Source organism: Pseudophryne corroboree, chromosome 11 (assembly GCF_028390025.1).
Source record: "Pseudophryne corroboree isolate aPseCor3 chromosome 11, aPseCor3.hap2, whole genome shotgun sequence".
NCBI classification, from domain to species: domain Eukaryota; kingdom Metazoa; phylum Chordata; class Amphibia; order Anura; family Myobatrachidae; genus Pseudophryne; species Pseudophryne corroboree.
Window position 1 is genome coordinate 217,071,535 of NC_086454.1, and position 13,484 is coordinate 217,085,018.

A 13,484-nucleotide genomic window follows, 5' to 3' on the forward strand; every position below is an offset into this window, starting at 1 on the left:
TGGTGTGCACTGGCTCCTCCCCCTATGACCCTCCTCCAAGCCTCAGTTAGGATACTGTGCCCGGACGAGCGTACACAATAAGGAAGGATTTTGAATCCCGGGTAAGACTCATACCAGCCACACCAATCACACCGTACAACTTGTGATCTGAACCCAGTTAACAGCATGATAACAGAAGGAGCCTCTGAAAAGATGGCTCACAACAACAATAACCCGATTTTTGTAACAATAACTATGTACAAGTAATGCAGACAATCCGCACTTGGGATGGGCGCCCAGCATCCACTACGGACTATGAGAAATAGAATTATCGGTAAGTAAATTCTTATTTTCTCTAACGTCCTAGTGGATGCTGGGGACTCCGAAAGGACCATGGGGATTATACCAAAGCTCCCAAACGGGCGGGAGAGTGCGGATGACTCTGCAGCACCGAATGAGAGAACTCCAGGTCCTCCTCAGCCAGGGTATCAAATTTGTAGAATTTAGCAAACGTGTTTGCCCCTGACCAAGTAGCTGCTCGGCAAAGTTGTAAAGCCGAGACCCCTCGGGCAGCCGCCCAAGATGAGCCCACTTTCCGTGTGGAATGGGCTTTTACAGATTTTGGCTGTGGCAGGCCTGCCACAGAATGTGCAAGCTGAATTGTACTACAAATCCAACGAGCAATCGTCTGCTTAGAAGCAGGAGCACCCAGCTTGTTGGGTGCATACAGGATAAACAGCGAGTCAGATTTTCTGACTCCAGCCGTCCTGGAAACATATATTTTCAGGGCCCTGACTACGTCCAGCAACTTGGAATCCTCCAAGTCCCTAGTAGCCGCAGGCACCACAATAGGTTGGTTTAAGTGAAATGCTGAAACCACCTTAGGGAGAAATTGAGGACGAGTCCTCAATTCTGCCCTGTCCGTATGAAAAATTAGGTAAGGGCTTTTATAGGATAAAGCCGCCAATTCTGATACACGCCTGGCTGAAGCCAGGGCTAACAGCATTACCACTTTCCATGTGAGATATTTCAAGTCCACAGTGGTGAGTGGTTCAAACCAATGTGATTTTAGGAATCCCAACACTACATTGAGATCCCAAGGTGCCACTGGAGGCACAAAAGGAGGCTGTATATGCAGTACTCCCTTGACAAACGTCTGAACTTCAGGAACAGAAGCCAGTTCTTTTTGGAAGAATATTGACAGGGCCGAAATTTGAACCTTAATGGACCCTAATTTGAGGCCCATAGACAGTCCTGTTTGCAGGAAATGCAGGAAACGACCCAGTTGAAATTCCTCTGTAGGGGCCTTCCTGGCCTCGCACCACGCAACATATTTACGCCAAATACGGTGATAATGTTGTATGGTTACATCCTTCCTGGCTTTGATCAGGGTAGGGATGACTTCATCCGGAATGCCTTTTTCCTTCAGGATCCGGCGTTCAACCGCCATGCCGTCAAACGCAGCCGCGGTAAGTCTTGGAACAGACATGGTCCCTGCTGGAGCAGGTCCTTTCTTAGAGGTAGAGGCCACGGGTCTTCCGTGAGCATCTCTTGAATTTCCGGGTACCAAGTCCTTCTTGGCCAATCCGGAGCCACGAGTATAGTCTTTACTCCTCTCCTTCTTATGATTCTCAGTACTTTTGGTATGAGAGGAAGAGGAGGGAACACATACACTGACTGGTACACCCACGGTCCCTTGACCTGGCGCAATATCTGTCCAGTTTTTTGTTGAGGCGGGACGCCATCATGTCCACCTTTGGTTTTTCCCAACGGTTCACAATCATGTGGAAGACTTCTGGGTGAAGTCCCCACTCCCCCGGGTGAAGATCGTGTCTGCTGAGGAAGTCTGCTTCCCAGTTGTCCACTCCCGGAATGAACACTGCTGACAGTGCTATCACATGATTCTCCGCCCAGCGAAGAATCCTTGCCACTTCCATCATTGCCCTCCTGCTTCTTGTGCCGCCCTGTCTGTTTACGTGGGCGACTGCCGTGATGTTGTCCGACTCGATCAACACCGGCTGACCCTGAAGCAGAGGTCTTGCCTGACTTAGGGCATTGTAAATGGCCCTTAGTTCCAGGATATTTATGTGAAGTGACGTTTCCATGCTTGACCACAAGCCCTGGAAATTTCTTCCCTGTGTGACTGCTCCCCAGCCTCTCAGGCTGGCATCCGTGGTCACCAGGACCCAATCCTGAATGCCGAATCTGCGGCCCTCTAGGAGATGAGCACTCTGTAACCACCACAGGAGAGACACCCTTGTCCTTGGAGACAGGGTTATCCGCTGATGCATTTGAAGATGCGATCCGGACCATTTGTCCAGCAGATCCCACTGAAAAGTTCTTGCGTGGAATCTGCCGAATGGAATCGCTTCGTAAGAAGCCACCATCTTTCCCAGGACCCTTGTGCATTGATGTACTGACATTTGGCCTGGTCTTAGGAGGTTCCTGACTAGGTCGGATAAGTCCTTGGCTTTCTCCTCCGGGAGAAACACCTTTTTCTGTACTGTGTCCAGAATCATCCCTAGGAACAGCAGACGTGTCGTCGGAATCAGCTGCGATTTTGGAATATTTAGAATCCATCCGTGCTGTCGTAGTACTACTTGAGATAGTGCTACTCCGACCTCTAACTGTTCTCTGGACCTTGCCCTTATCAGGAGATCGTCCAAGTAAGGGATAATTAAGACGCCTTTTCTTCGAAGAAGAATCATCATTTCGGCCATTACCTTGGTAAAGACCCGGGGTGCCGTGGACAATCCAAACGGCAGCGTCTGAAACTGATAGTGACAGTTCTGTACCACAAACCTGAGGTACCCTTGGTGAGAAGGGCAAATTGGGACATGGAGGTAAGCATCCTTGATGTCCAGAGACACCATATAGTCCCCTTCTTCCAGGTTCGCTATCACTGCTCTGAGTGACTCCATCTTGAACTTGAACCTTTTTATGTAAGTGTTCAAGGATTTCAGATTTAAAATGGGTCTCACCGAGCCGTCCGGCTTCGGTACCACAAACAGCGTGGAATAATACCCCTTTCCCTGTTGTAGGAGGGGTACCTTGATTATCACCTGCTGGGAATACAGCTTGTGAATGGCTTCCAATACCGCCTCCCTGTCGGGGGGAGACGTTGGTAAAGCAGACTTCAGGAACCGGCGAGGGGGAGACGTCTCGAATTCCAATTTGTACCCCTGAGATACTACCTGCAGGATTCCAGGGGTCCACTTGCGAGTGTGCCCACTGCACGCTGAAATTCTTGAGACGGGCCCCCACTTTGCCTGAGTCCGCTTGTAAGGCCCCAGCGTCATGCTGAGGACTTGGCAGAAGCGGGGGAGGGCTTCTGTTCGTGGGAAGAGGCTGTTTGCTGCAGTCTTTTTCCCCTTCCTCTGCCCCGGGGCAGATATGAGTGGCCTTTTGCCCGCTTGCCCTTATGGGGACGAAAGGACTGAGCCTGAAAAGACGGTATCTTTTTCTGCTGCGAGGTGACTTGGGGTAAAAAGGTGGATTTTCCAGCCGTTGCCGTGGCCACCAGGTCCGATAGACCGACCCCAAATAACTCCTCCCCTTTATACGGCAATACTTCCATATGCCGTTTGGAATCCGCATCCCCTGACCACTGTCGCGTCCATAATCCTCTTCTGGCAGAAATGGACATCGCACTTACTCTTGATGCCAGAGTGCAAATATCCCTCTGTGCATCTCGCATATATAGAAATGCATCCTTTAAATGCTCTATAGTCAATAATATATTGTCCCTGTCCAGGGTATCAATATTTTCAGTCAGGGAATCCGACCAAGCCACCCCAGCACTGCACATCCAGGCTGAGGCGATTGCTGGTCGCAGTATCATACCAGTATGTGTGTATATACTTTTAAGGATATTTTCCAGCTTCCTATCAGCTGGTTCCTTGAGGGCGGCCGTATCAGGGGACGGTAACGCCACTTGTTTTGATAAGCGTGTGAGCGCCTTATCTACGCTAGGGGGTGTTTCCCAACGCGCCCTAACCTCTGGCGGGAAAGGGTATAATGGCAATAATTTTTTAGAAATTAGCAGTTTTTTATCGGGGGAAACCCACGCTTCATCACACACCTCATTTAATTCATCTGATTCAGGAAAAACTACGGGTAGTTTTTTCACACCCCACATAATACCCTTTTTTGTGGTACTTGTAGTATCAGAAATGTTCAAAACCTCCTTCATTGCCGTGATCATGTAACGTGTGGCCCTACTGGAAAATACGTTTGTTTCCTCACCGTCGACACTGGAGTCAGTGTCCGTGTCAGTGTCTGTATCGACCTGAGGTAACGGGCGTTTTATAGCCCCTGACGGTGTTTGAGACGCCTGTACAGGTATCAACTGATTTGCCGGCTGTCTCATGTCGTCAACAGTCTTTTGTAAAGTGCCGACACTATCACGTAATTCTTTCCATAAGACCATCCAGTCAGGTGTCGACTCCCTAGGGGGTGACATCACTAACACAGGCAATTGCTCCGCCTCCACACCATTTTCCTCCTCATACATGTCGACACAGCGTACCGACACACAGCACACACACAGGGAATGCTCTGATAGAGGACAGGACCCCACTAGCCCTTTGGGGAGACAGAGGGAGAGTTTGCCAGCACACACCAGAGCGCTATATATATATATATATATATATAGGGATAACCTTATATAAGTGTTTTTCCCTAATATAGCTGCTGTATATATTAATATGCCAATTTAGTGCCCCCCCTCTCTTGTTTTACCCTGTTTCTGTTGTGCAGGACTGCAGGGGAGAGTCAGGGAGCCTTCCTCCAACGGAGCTGTGAGGAAAAAATGGCGCTTGTGTGCTGAGGAGATAGGCTCCGCCCCCTTTTCGGCGGCCTTTCTCCCGCTTTTTTGTGGAAAACTGGCAGGGGTTAAATACATCCATATAGCCCAGGAGCTATATGTGATGTATTTTTAGCCATTTAAGGTATTTTCATTGCGTCCCAGGGCGCCCCCCCCCAGCGCCCTGCACCCTCAGTGACCGGAGTGTGAAGTGTGCTAAGAGCAATGGCGCACACAGCTGCGGTGCTGTGCGCTACCTTATTGAAGACAGGACGTCTTCTGCCGCCAATTTTCCGGACCTCTTTACTCTTCTGGCTCTGTAAGGGGGCCGGCGGCGCGGCTCCGGGACCCATCCATGGCTGGGCCTGTGATCGTCCCTCTGGAGCTAATGTCCAGTAGCCTAAGAAGCCCAATCCACTCTGCACGCAGGTGAGTTCGCTTCTTCTCCCCTTAGTCCCTCGATGCAGTGAGCCTGTTGCCAGCAGGTCTCACTGAAAATAAAAAAACCTATTTAAACTTTTACTCTTAGCAGCTCAGGAGAGCCACCTAGATTGCACCCTTCTCGTTCGGGCACAAAAGGAGCCAGTGCACACCAGCTAGTCCTAAAGCTTTTACTTTGTGCCCAGTCTCCTGCGGAGCCGCTATTCCCATGGTCCTTTCGGAGTCCCCAGCATCCACTAGGACGTTAGAGAAATATACATGTACAGTGCCCAGCTGTACATGTATATATGAGTTTATGCCATAGAAGTTTATATTGCTGCCCGAGGCGCCCCCCCCCTGCGCCCTGCACCCTTACAGTGACCGGAGTGTGTGAGGTGTACGGGAGCAATGGCGCACAGCTGCAGTGCTGTGCGTTACCTCCGTGAAGATTATGAAGTCTTCTGTCGCCTTTGAAGCCTTCTTTCTTATCATACTCACCCGGCTTCTATTTTCTGGCTCTGCGTGGAGGACGGCGGCGCGGCTCTGGGACGGACTGCAAGGATGAAACCTGCGTACCATCCCTCTGGAGCTAATGGTGTCCAGTAGCCTAAGAAACAGGACCTTGAAACTCAGAGAAGTAGGGCTGTTTCTCTCTCCTCATTCCCTTGATGCAGAGAGTCTGTTGCCAGCAGGCTCCCTGAAAATAAAAAACCTAACTAAAATGCTTTCTTACAGGAAACTCAGGAGAGCTTCCTGACAGCACCCAGTCTCCACTGGGCACAGCATCAAACTGAGGCCTGGAGGAGGGGCATAGAGTGAGGAGCCAGTGCACACCCAGAGTCAAAGTGTTTCTTAAAGTGCCCATGTCTCCTGTGGAGCCCGTCTATCCCCATGGTCCTTACGGAGTCTCAGCATCCTTTAGTACTTGTACTAATTAACCCTGAAGTATGCACTTGTTCTTAAATAAACACTGTCTAAACGACATGTAGAATACTTAAGTGTTCTGTAAATGCACAGCACTGATGATGCAGGCGGCTTTACAGAGGAGGCATTACCCAGCAGTCCCAGAATAAGCTCAGCTATGTGTAATGGCGCCCAAATGCTGACAGGGAGTGAGGAAGAAAGTGAGATAAAGTTCCAGGGCGGGAACATTTACTCTAAATGGCGCCCAGAGGCTGGAGGAGGGACTACAGGTCAGAGCCGTATCCACTTGCTGGACTTCACCACCGGGTACTGCAAGCCTTAATAAAGTGAATTATAGCCTAATTCGACCTGTGCCCTTGCCCTGGTGGTCTAGTGGGGTCCCTGTACTGCCACAGTGTCAACGGCAGCGTGAGCGGTCCGCCTCCTAATGGCCGCGGCAGATCGAGATTTCCAGCAGGTCCCGCCTGGGGACCCTCTTACCTCTTCCCTGGAGAAATTCGGTTAGAGTGTGTGTGCCCTGTGAAGAACCGGAGCCTCCGCTGTAAGTACCCGGCAACCAGGGACACGGGAGTATACAGCAGCGCTGGGGGAGGTGATGGAGCTGTAGCAGGAGATATCAGCGTGATATCTAGCACCAGAGTGCCTCTGCTGCAGCCCTAGACGTCTTCTATCTTCTTTAAAATAGCTCTTTTTAGGGCTGCTGGATCAGCCCTGCCTGTTAGCTGACTGCACTGCAGGCACCAACTTACAAACTGAGCTACTGTGCACGGAGGCCGGGTTATAGAGGAGGCGGTGCTGAGCATCTTGGGAACAGTCAAAGCTTTTAGCCTGTTGGTGCCTCCGATCCAGATCCCACTCTCCGCCCCGATGTTATTCCCTGTGGAATACAGTGTACCCCGCTGCAGAAATGGTATTTTAGATAAAACAGTCAGGCTGGTATTAAGGACACCACTGTATGACCTGTGACATGAAACAGTCTTCCTCAACCTCACCTTTATAACAAAGTTTAGCTGCTCCTCACCTAACTTTAACCCTAATATACAGCTGTTTCAGTTAATTAGTGTTTCAGCCTACATATGAAAATTATGATCAGTATCATGTTTGGTATGATTAGTTCATTATACACCTGACTATAACCCTACAAAATCCCTGGCTTTGTGAAAGTGTACCTAGAAGAATTGTTGCTATTTTGAAGGCGAAGGTTGGTCACACCAAATATTGATTTGGTGGGACCACCCTAAGTGACCAGTCATTTAGATTAACCTTCTGTTCATTCACTTTGCATTTTGTTAAATGACAAAAATAAACTATCAGCACTTTAATTTTTGAAAGTATTCTTACTTTGCAGTATTTTTCCACACCTGCCTAAAACTTTTGCAGTATTGTATGTGCATAATATAAATAATAAGATTTTACTTACCGATAAATCTATTTCTCGTAGTCCGTAGTGGATGCTGGGGACTCCGTCAGGACCATGGGGATTAGCGGCTCCGCAGGAGACAGGGCACAAAAATAAAGCTTTAGGATCAGGTGGTGTGCACTGGCTCCTCCCCCTATGACCCTCCTCCAAGCCTCAGTTAGGATACTGTGCCCGGACGAGCGCACACAATAAGGAAGGATTTTGAATCCCGGGTAAGACTCATACCAGCCACACCAATCACACCGTACAACTTGTGATCTGAACCCAGTTAACAGTATGACAAACGTAGGAGCCTCTGAACAGACGGCTCACAACAATAACAACCCGATTTTTTTGTAACAATAACTATGTACAAGTATTGCAGACAATCCGCACTTGGGATGGGCGCCCAGCATCCACTACGGACTACGAGAAATAGATTTATCGGTAAGTAAAATCTTATATTCTCTGATGTCCTAGTGGATGCTGGGGACTCCGTCAGGACCATGGGGATTATACCAAAGCTCCCAAACGGGCGGGAGAGTGCGGATGACTCTGCAGCACCGAATGAGAGAACTCCAGGTCCTCTTTAGCCAGGGTATCAAATTTGTAGAATTTTACAAACGTGTTCTCCCCCGACCACGTAGCTGCTCGGCAGAGTTGTAATGCCGAGACCCCTCGGGCAGCCGCCCAGGATGAGCCCACCTTCCTTGTGGAATGGGCCTTGACAGATTTAGGCTGTGGCAGGCCTGCCACAGAATGTGCAAGTTGAAATGTGCTACAAATCCAACGAGCAATCGTCTGCTTAGAAGCAAGAGCACCCAGTTTGTTGGGTGCATACAGGATAACAGCAAGTCAGTTTTCCTGACTCCAGCCGTCCTGGAAACCTATATTTTCAGGGCCCTGACAACATCTAGCAACTTGGAGTGCTCCAAGTCCCTAGTAGCCGCAGGTACCACAATAAGCTGGTTCAGGTGAAACGCTGACACCACCTTAGGAAGAAACTGGGGACGAGTCCGCAGCTCTGCCCTGTCCGAACGGACAATCAGATATGGCTTTTGTGAGACAAAGCCGCCAATTCTGACACTCGCCTGGCCGAGGCCAGGGCCAACAGCATGGTCACTTTTCATGTGAGATATTTCAAATCCACAGATTTGAGCGGTTTAAAATGTGATTTGAGGAATCCCAGAACTACGTTGAGATCCCACAGTGCCACTGGAGGCACAAAAAGGGGGTTGTATATGCAATACTCCCTTGACAAACTTCTGGACTTCAGGAACTGAAGCCAATTCTTTCTGGAAGAAAATTGACAGGGCCGAAATTTGAACCTTAATGGACCCCAATTTGAGGCCCATAGACAATCCTGTTTGCAGGAAATGCAGGAATCGACCGAGTTGAAATTTCTTCGTGGGGCCTTCCTGGCCTCACACCACGCAACATATTTTCGCCACATGTGGTGATAATGTTGTGCGGTCACCTCCTTCCTGGCTTTGACCAGGGTAGGAATGACCTCTTCCGGAATGCCTTTTTCCCGTAGGATCTGGCGTTCCACCGCCATGCCGTCAAACGCAGCCGCGGTAAGTCTTGGAACAGACCTGGTACTTGCTGAAGCAAGTCCCTTCTTAGCGGCAGAGGCCATGAGTCCTCTGTGAGCATTTCTTGAAGTTCCGGGTGCCACGTCCTTCTTGGCCAATCCGGAGCCACGAGTATAGTTCTTACTCCTCTACGTCTTATAATTCTCAGTACCTTGGGTATGAGAAGCAGAGGAGGGAACACATACACCGACTGGTACACCCACGGTGTTACCAGAACGTCCACAGCTATTGCTTGAGGGTCTCTTGACCTGGCGCAATACCTGTCCAGTTTTTTGTTCAGGCGGGACGCCATCATGTCCACCTTTGGTCTTTCCCAACGGTTCACAATCATGTGGAATACTTCCCGATGAAGTCCCCACTCTCCCGGGTGGAGGTCGTGCCTGCTGAGGAAGTCTGCTTCCCAGTTGTCCACTCCCGGAATGAACACTGCTGACAGTGCTATCACATGATTTTTCGCCCAGCGAAGAATCCTTGCAGTTTCTGCCATTGCCCCCCTGCTTCTTGTGCCGCCCTGTCTGTTTACGTGGGCGACTGCCGTGATGTTGTCCCACTGGATCAATACCGGCTGACCTTGAAGCAGAGGTCTTGCTAAGCTTAGAACATTGTAAATTGCCCTTAGCTCCAGTATATTTATGTGGAGAGAAGTCTCCAGACTTGATCACACTCCCTGGAAATTTTTTCCCTGTGTGACTGCTCCCCAGCCTCTCAGGCTGGCATCCGTGGTCACCAGGACCCAGTCCTGAATGCCGAATCTGCGGCCCTTTAGTAGATGAGCACTCTGCAGCCACCGCAGAAGAAACACCCTTGTCCTTGGAGACAGGGTTATCCGCTGATGCATCTGAAGATGCGATCCGGACCATTTTTCCAGCAGATTCCACTGAAAAGTTCTTGCGTGAAACTGCCGAATGGAATCGCTTCGTAAGAAGCCACCATTTTTCCCAGGACCCTTGTGCAATGATGCACTGACACTTTTCCTGGTTTTAGGAGGTTCCTGACTAGCTCGGATAACTCCCTGGCTTTCTTCTCCGGGAGAAACACCTTTTTCTGGACTGTGTCCAGAATTATCCCTAGGAACAGCAGACGTGTCGTCGGAAACAGCTGCGGTTTTGGAATATTTAGAATCCACCCGTGCTGTCGTAGAACTACTTGAGATAGTGCTACTCCGACCTCCAACTGTTCTCTGGACCTTGCCCTTATCAGGAGATCGTCCATTTTCTTTGAAGAAGAATCATCATTTCGGCCATTACCTTGGTAAGGACCCGGGGTGCCGTGGACAATCCAACCGGCAGCGTCTGAAACGGATAGTGACAGTTCTGTACCACGAACCTGAGGTACCCTTGGTGAGAAGGGCAAATTGGGACATGGAGGTAAGCATCCCTGATGTCCCGGGACACCATATAGTCCCCTTCTTCCTGGTTCGCTATCACTGCTCTGAGTGACTCCATCTTGATTTGAACCTTTGTATGTAAGTGTTCAAATATTTCAGATTTAGAATAGGTCTCACCGAGCCGTCTGGCTTCAGTACCACAATATAGTGTGGAATAATACCCCTTTCCTTGTTGTAGGAGGGGTACTTTGATTATCACCTGCTGGGAATACAGCTTGTGAATTGTTTCCACTACTGCCTCCCTGTCGGAGGGAGACGTTGGTAAAGCAGACTTCAGGAACCTGCGAGGGGGAGACGTCTCGAATCTCCAATCTGTACCCCTGGGATACTACTTGTAGGATCCAGGGGTCCACTTGCGAGTGAGCCCACTGCGTGCTGAAACTCTTGAGACGACCCCCCCACCGCACCTGAGTCCGCTTGTACGGCCCCAGCGTCATGCTGAGGACTTGGCAGAAGCGGTGGAGGGCTTCTGTTCCTGGGAATGGGCTGCCTGCTGCAGTCTTCTTCCCTTTCCTCTATCCCATGGCAGATATGACTGGCCTTTTGCCCGCTTGCCCTTATGGGGACGAAAGGACTGAGGCTGAAAAGACGTTGTCTTTTTCTCCTTTATACGGCAATACTTCCATGTGCCGTTTGGAATCTGCATCACCTGACCACTGTCGTGTCCATAAACAACTTCTGGCAGATATGGACATCGCACTTACTCTTGATGCCAGAGTGCAAATATCCCTCTGTGCATCTCGCATATATAGAAATGCATCCTTTAAATGCTCTATAGTCAATGAAATACTGTCCCTGTCAAGGGTATCAATATTTTCAGTCAGGGAATCCGACCAAGCCACCCCAGCACTGCACATCCAGGCTGAGGCGATCGCTGGTCGCAGTATAACACCAGTATGTGTGTATATACTTTTTAGGATATTTTCCAGCCTCCTATCAGCTGGCTCCTTGAGGGCGGCCCTATCTGGAGACGGTACCGCCACTTGTTTTGATAAGCGTGTGAGCGCCTTATCCACCCTAAGGGGTGTTTCCCAACGCGCCCTAACTTCTGGCGGGAAAGGGTATACCGCCAATAATTTTCTATCGGGGGAAACCCACGCATCATCACACACTTCATTTAATTTATCTGATTCAGGAAAAACTACAGGTAGTTTTTTCACACTCCACATAATACCCTTTTTTGTGGTACTTGTAGTATCAGAAATATGTAACACCTCCTTCATTGCCCTTAACAAGTAACGTGTGGCCCTAAAGGAAAATACGTTTGTTTCTTCACCGTCGACACTGGAGTCAGTGTCCGTGTCTGTGTCGACCGACTGAGGTAAAAAGGACGTTTTAACGCCCCTGACGGTGTTTGAGACGCCTGGACAGGTACTAATTGGTTTGCCGGCCGTCTCATGTCGTCAACCGACCTTGCAGCGTGTTGACATTATCACGTAATTCCTTAAATAAGCCATCCATTCCGGTGTCGACTCCCTAGAGAGTGACATCACCATTACAGGCAATTGCTCCGCCTCCTCACCAACATCGTCCTCATACATGTCGACACACACGTACCGACACACAGCACACACACAGGGAATGCTCTGATAGAGGACAGGACCCCACTAGCCCTTTGGAGAGACAGAGGGAGAGTTTGCCAGCACACACCAAAACGCTATAATTATACAGGGACAACCTTTATATAAGTGTTTTTCCCTTATAGCATCTTAATATATATAATCATATCGCTAAATAAGTGCCCCCCCTCTCTGTTTTAACCCTGTTTCTGTAGTGCAGTGCAGGGGAGAGCCTGGGAGCCTTCCCACCAGCATTTCTGTGAGGGAAAATGGCGCTGTGTGCTGAGGAGAATAGGCCCCGCCCCCTTTTCGGCGGGCTTCTTCTCCCGTTTTTCTGAGACCTGGCAGGGGTTAAATACATCCATATAGCCCCAGGGGCTATATGTGATGTATTTTTTAGCCAGAACAAGGTATTCTCATTGCTGCCCAGGGCGCCCCCTGCAGCGCCCTGCACCCTCCGTGACCGCTGGTGTGAAGTGTGTGACAACAATGGCGCACAGCTGCAGTGCTGTGCGCTACCTCATGAAGACTGAAAAGTCTTCTGCCGCCGGTTTCTGGACCTCTTCACTTTTCGGCATCTGCAAGGGGGTCGGCGGCGCGGCTCCGGGACCGGACTCCATGGCTGGGCCTGTGTTCGATCCCTCTGGAGCTAATGGTGTCCAGTAGCCTAAGAAGCCAATCCATCCTGCACGCAGGTGAGTTCACTTCTTCTCCCCTAAGTCCCTCGTTGCAGTGAGCCTGTTGCCAGCAGGACTCACTGTAAAATAAAAAACCTAAAAACTTTTTCTAAGCAGCTCTTTAGGAGAGCCACCTAGATTGCACCCTGCTCGGACGGGCACAAAAACCTAACTGAGGCTTGGAGGAGGGTCATAGGGGGAGGAGCCAGTGCACACCACCTGATCCTAAAGCTTTATTTTTGTGCCCTGTCTCCTGCGGAGCCGCTAATCCCCATGGTCCTGACGGAGTCCCCAGCATCCACTAGGACGTCAGAGAAAAATAAAAAATATATATGTATATATATATATATATATATATATATATATACACACACACATATATATATATATATATATATATATATATTTATTTATTTATTTTCTGTGACACACATCTTGATAAAAGTGCAGCAGCACTGAAACGTTGGAAAGAAATTGCTGTGTGTCGGTGAGGTCTTCATATTAATACAGATCTGAGTGCCGCCGTTCACGAATACTATATGGGGCTGTATGATTTGCAGCCTAATTCGGAGGGCACCGGGCAAGGTGAACTGTGGAGTGTCTCTGAGTGCCGGATTATCACTGCGTGTGTGTGTGTATGTATGTATGTATGTATGTATGTATGTATGTATGTATGCATATATACACATACATACATATACATATATATATATATATATATATATATACACATATACACA

The 13,484-nt window shown here is 49.3% G+C and overlaps 1 protein-coding gene across 2 annotated transcripts in view; it reads right to left on the reverse strand.

Moving 5' to 3' along the window:
- EDC4 (enhancer of mRNA decapping 4) overlaps positions 1–13,484 on the reverse strand; it is a 1,121,437-nt gene that overhangs the window by 625,090 nt on the left and 482,863 nt on the right. The window lies entirely within an intron of this gene.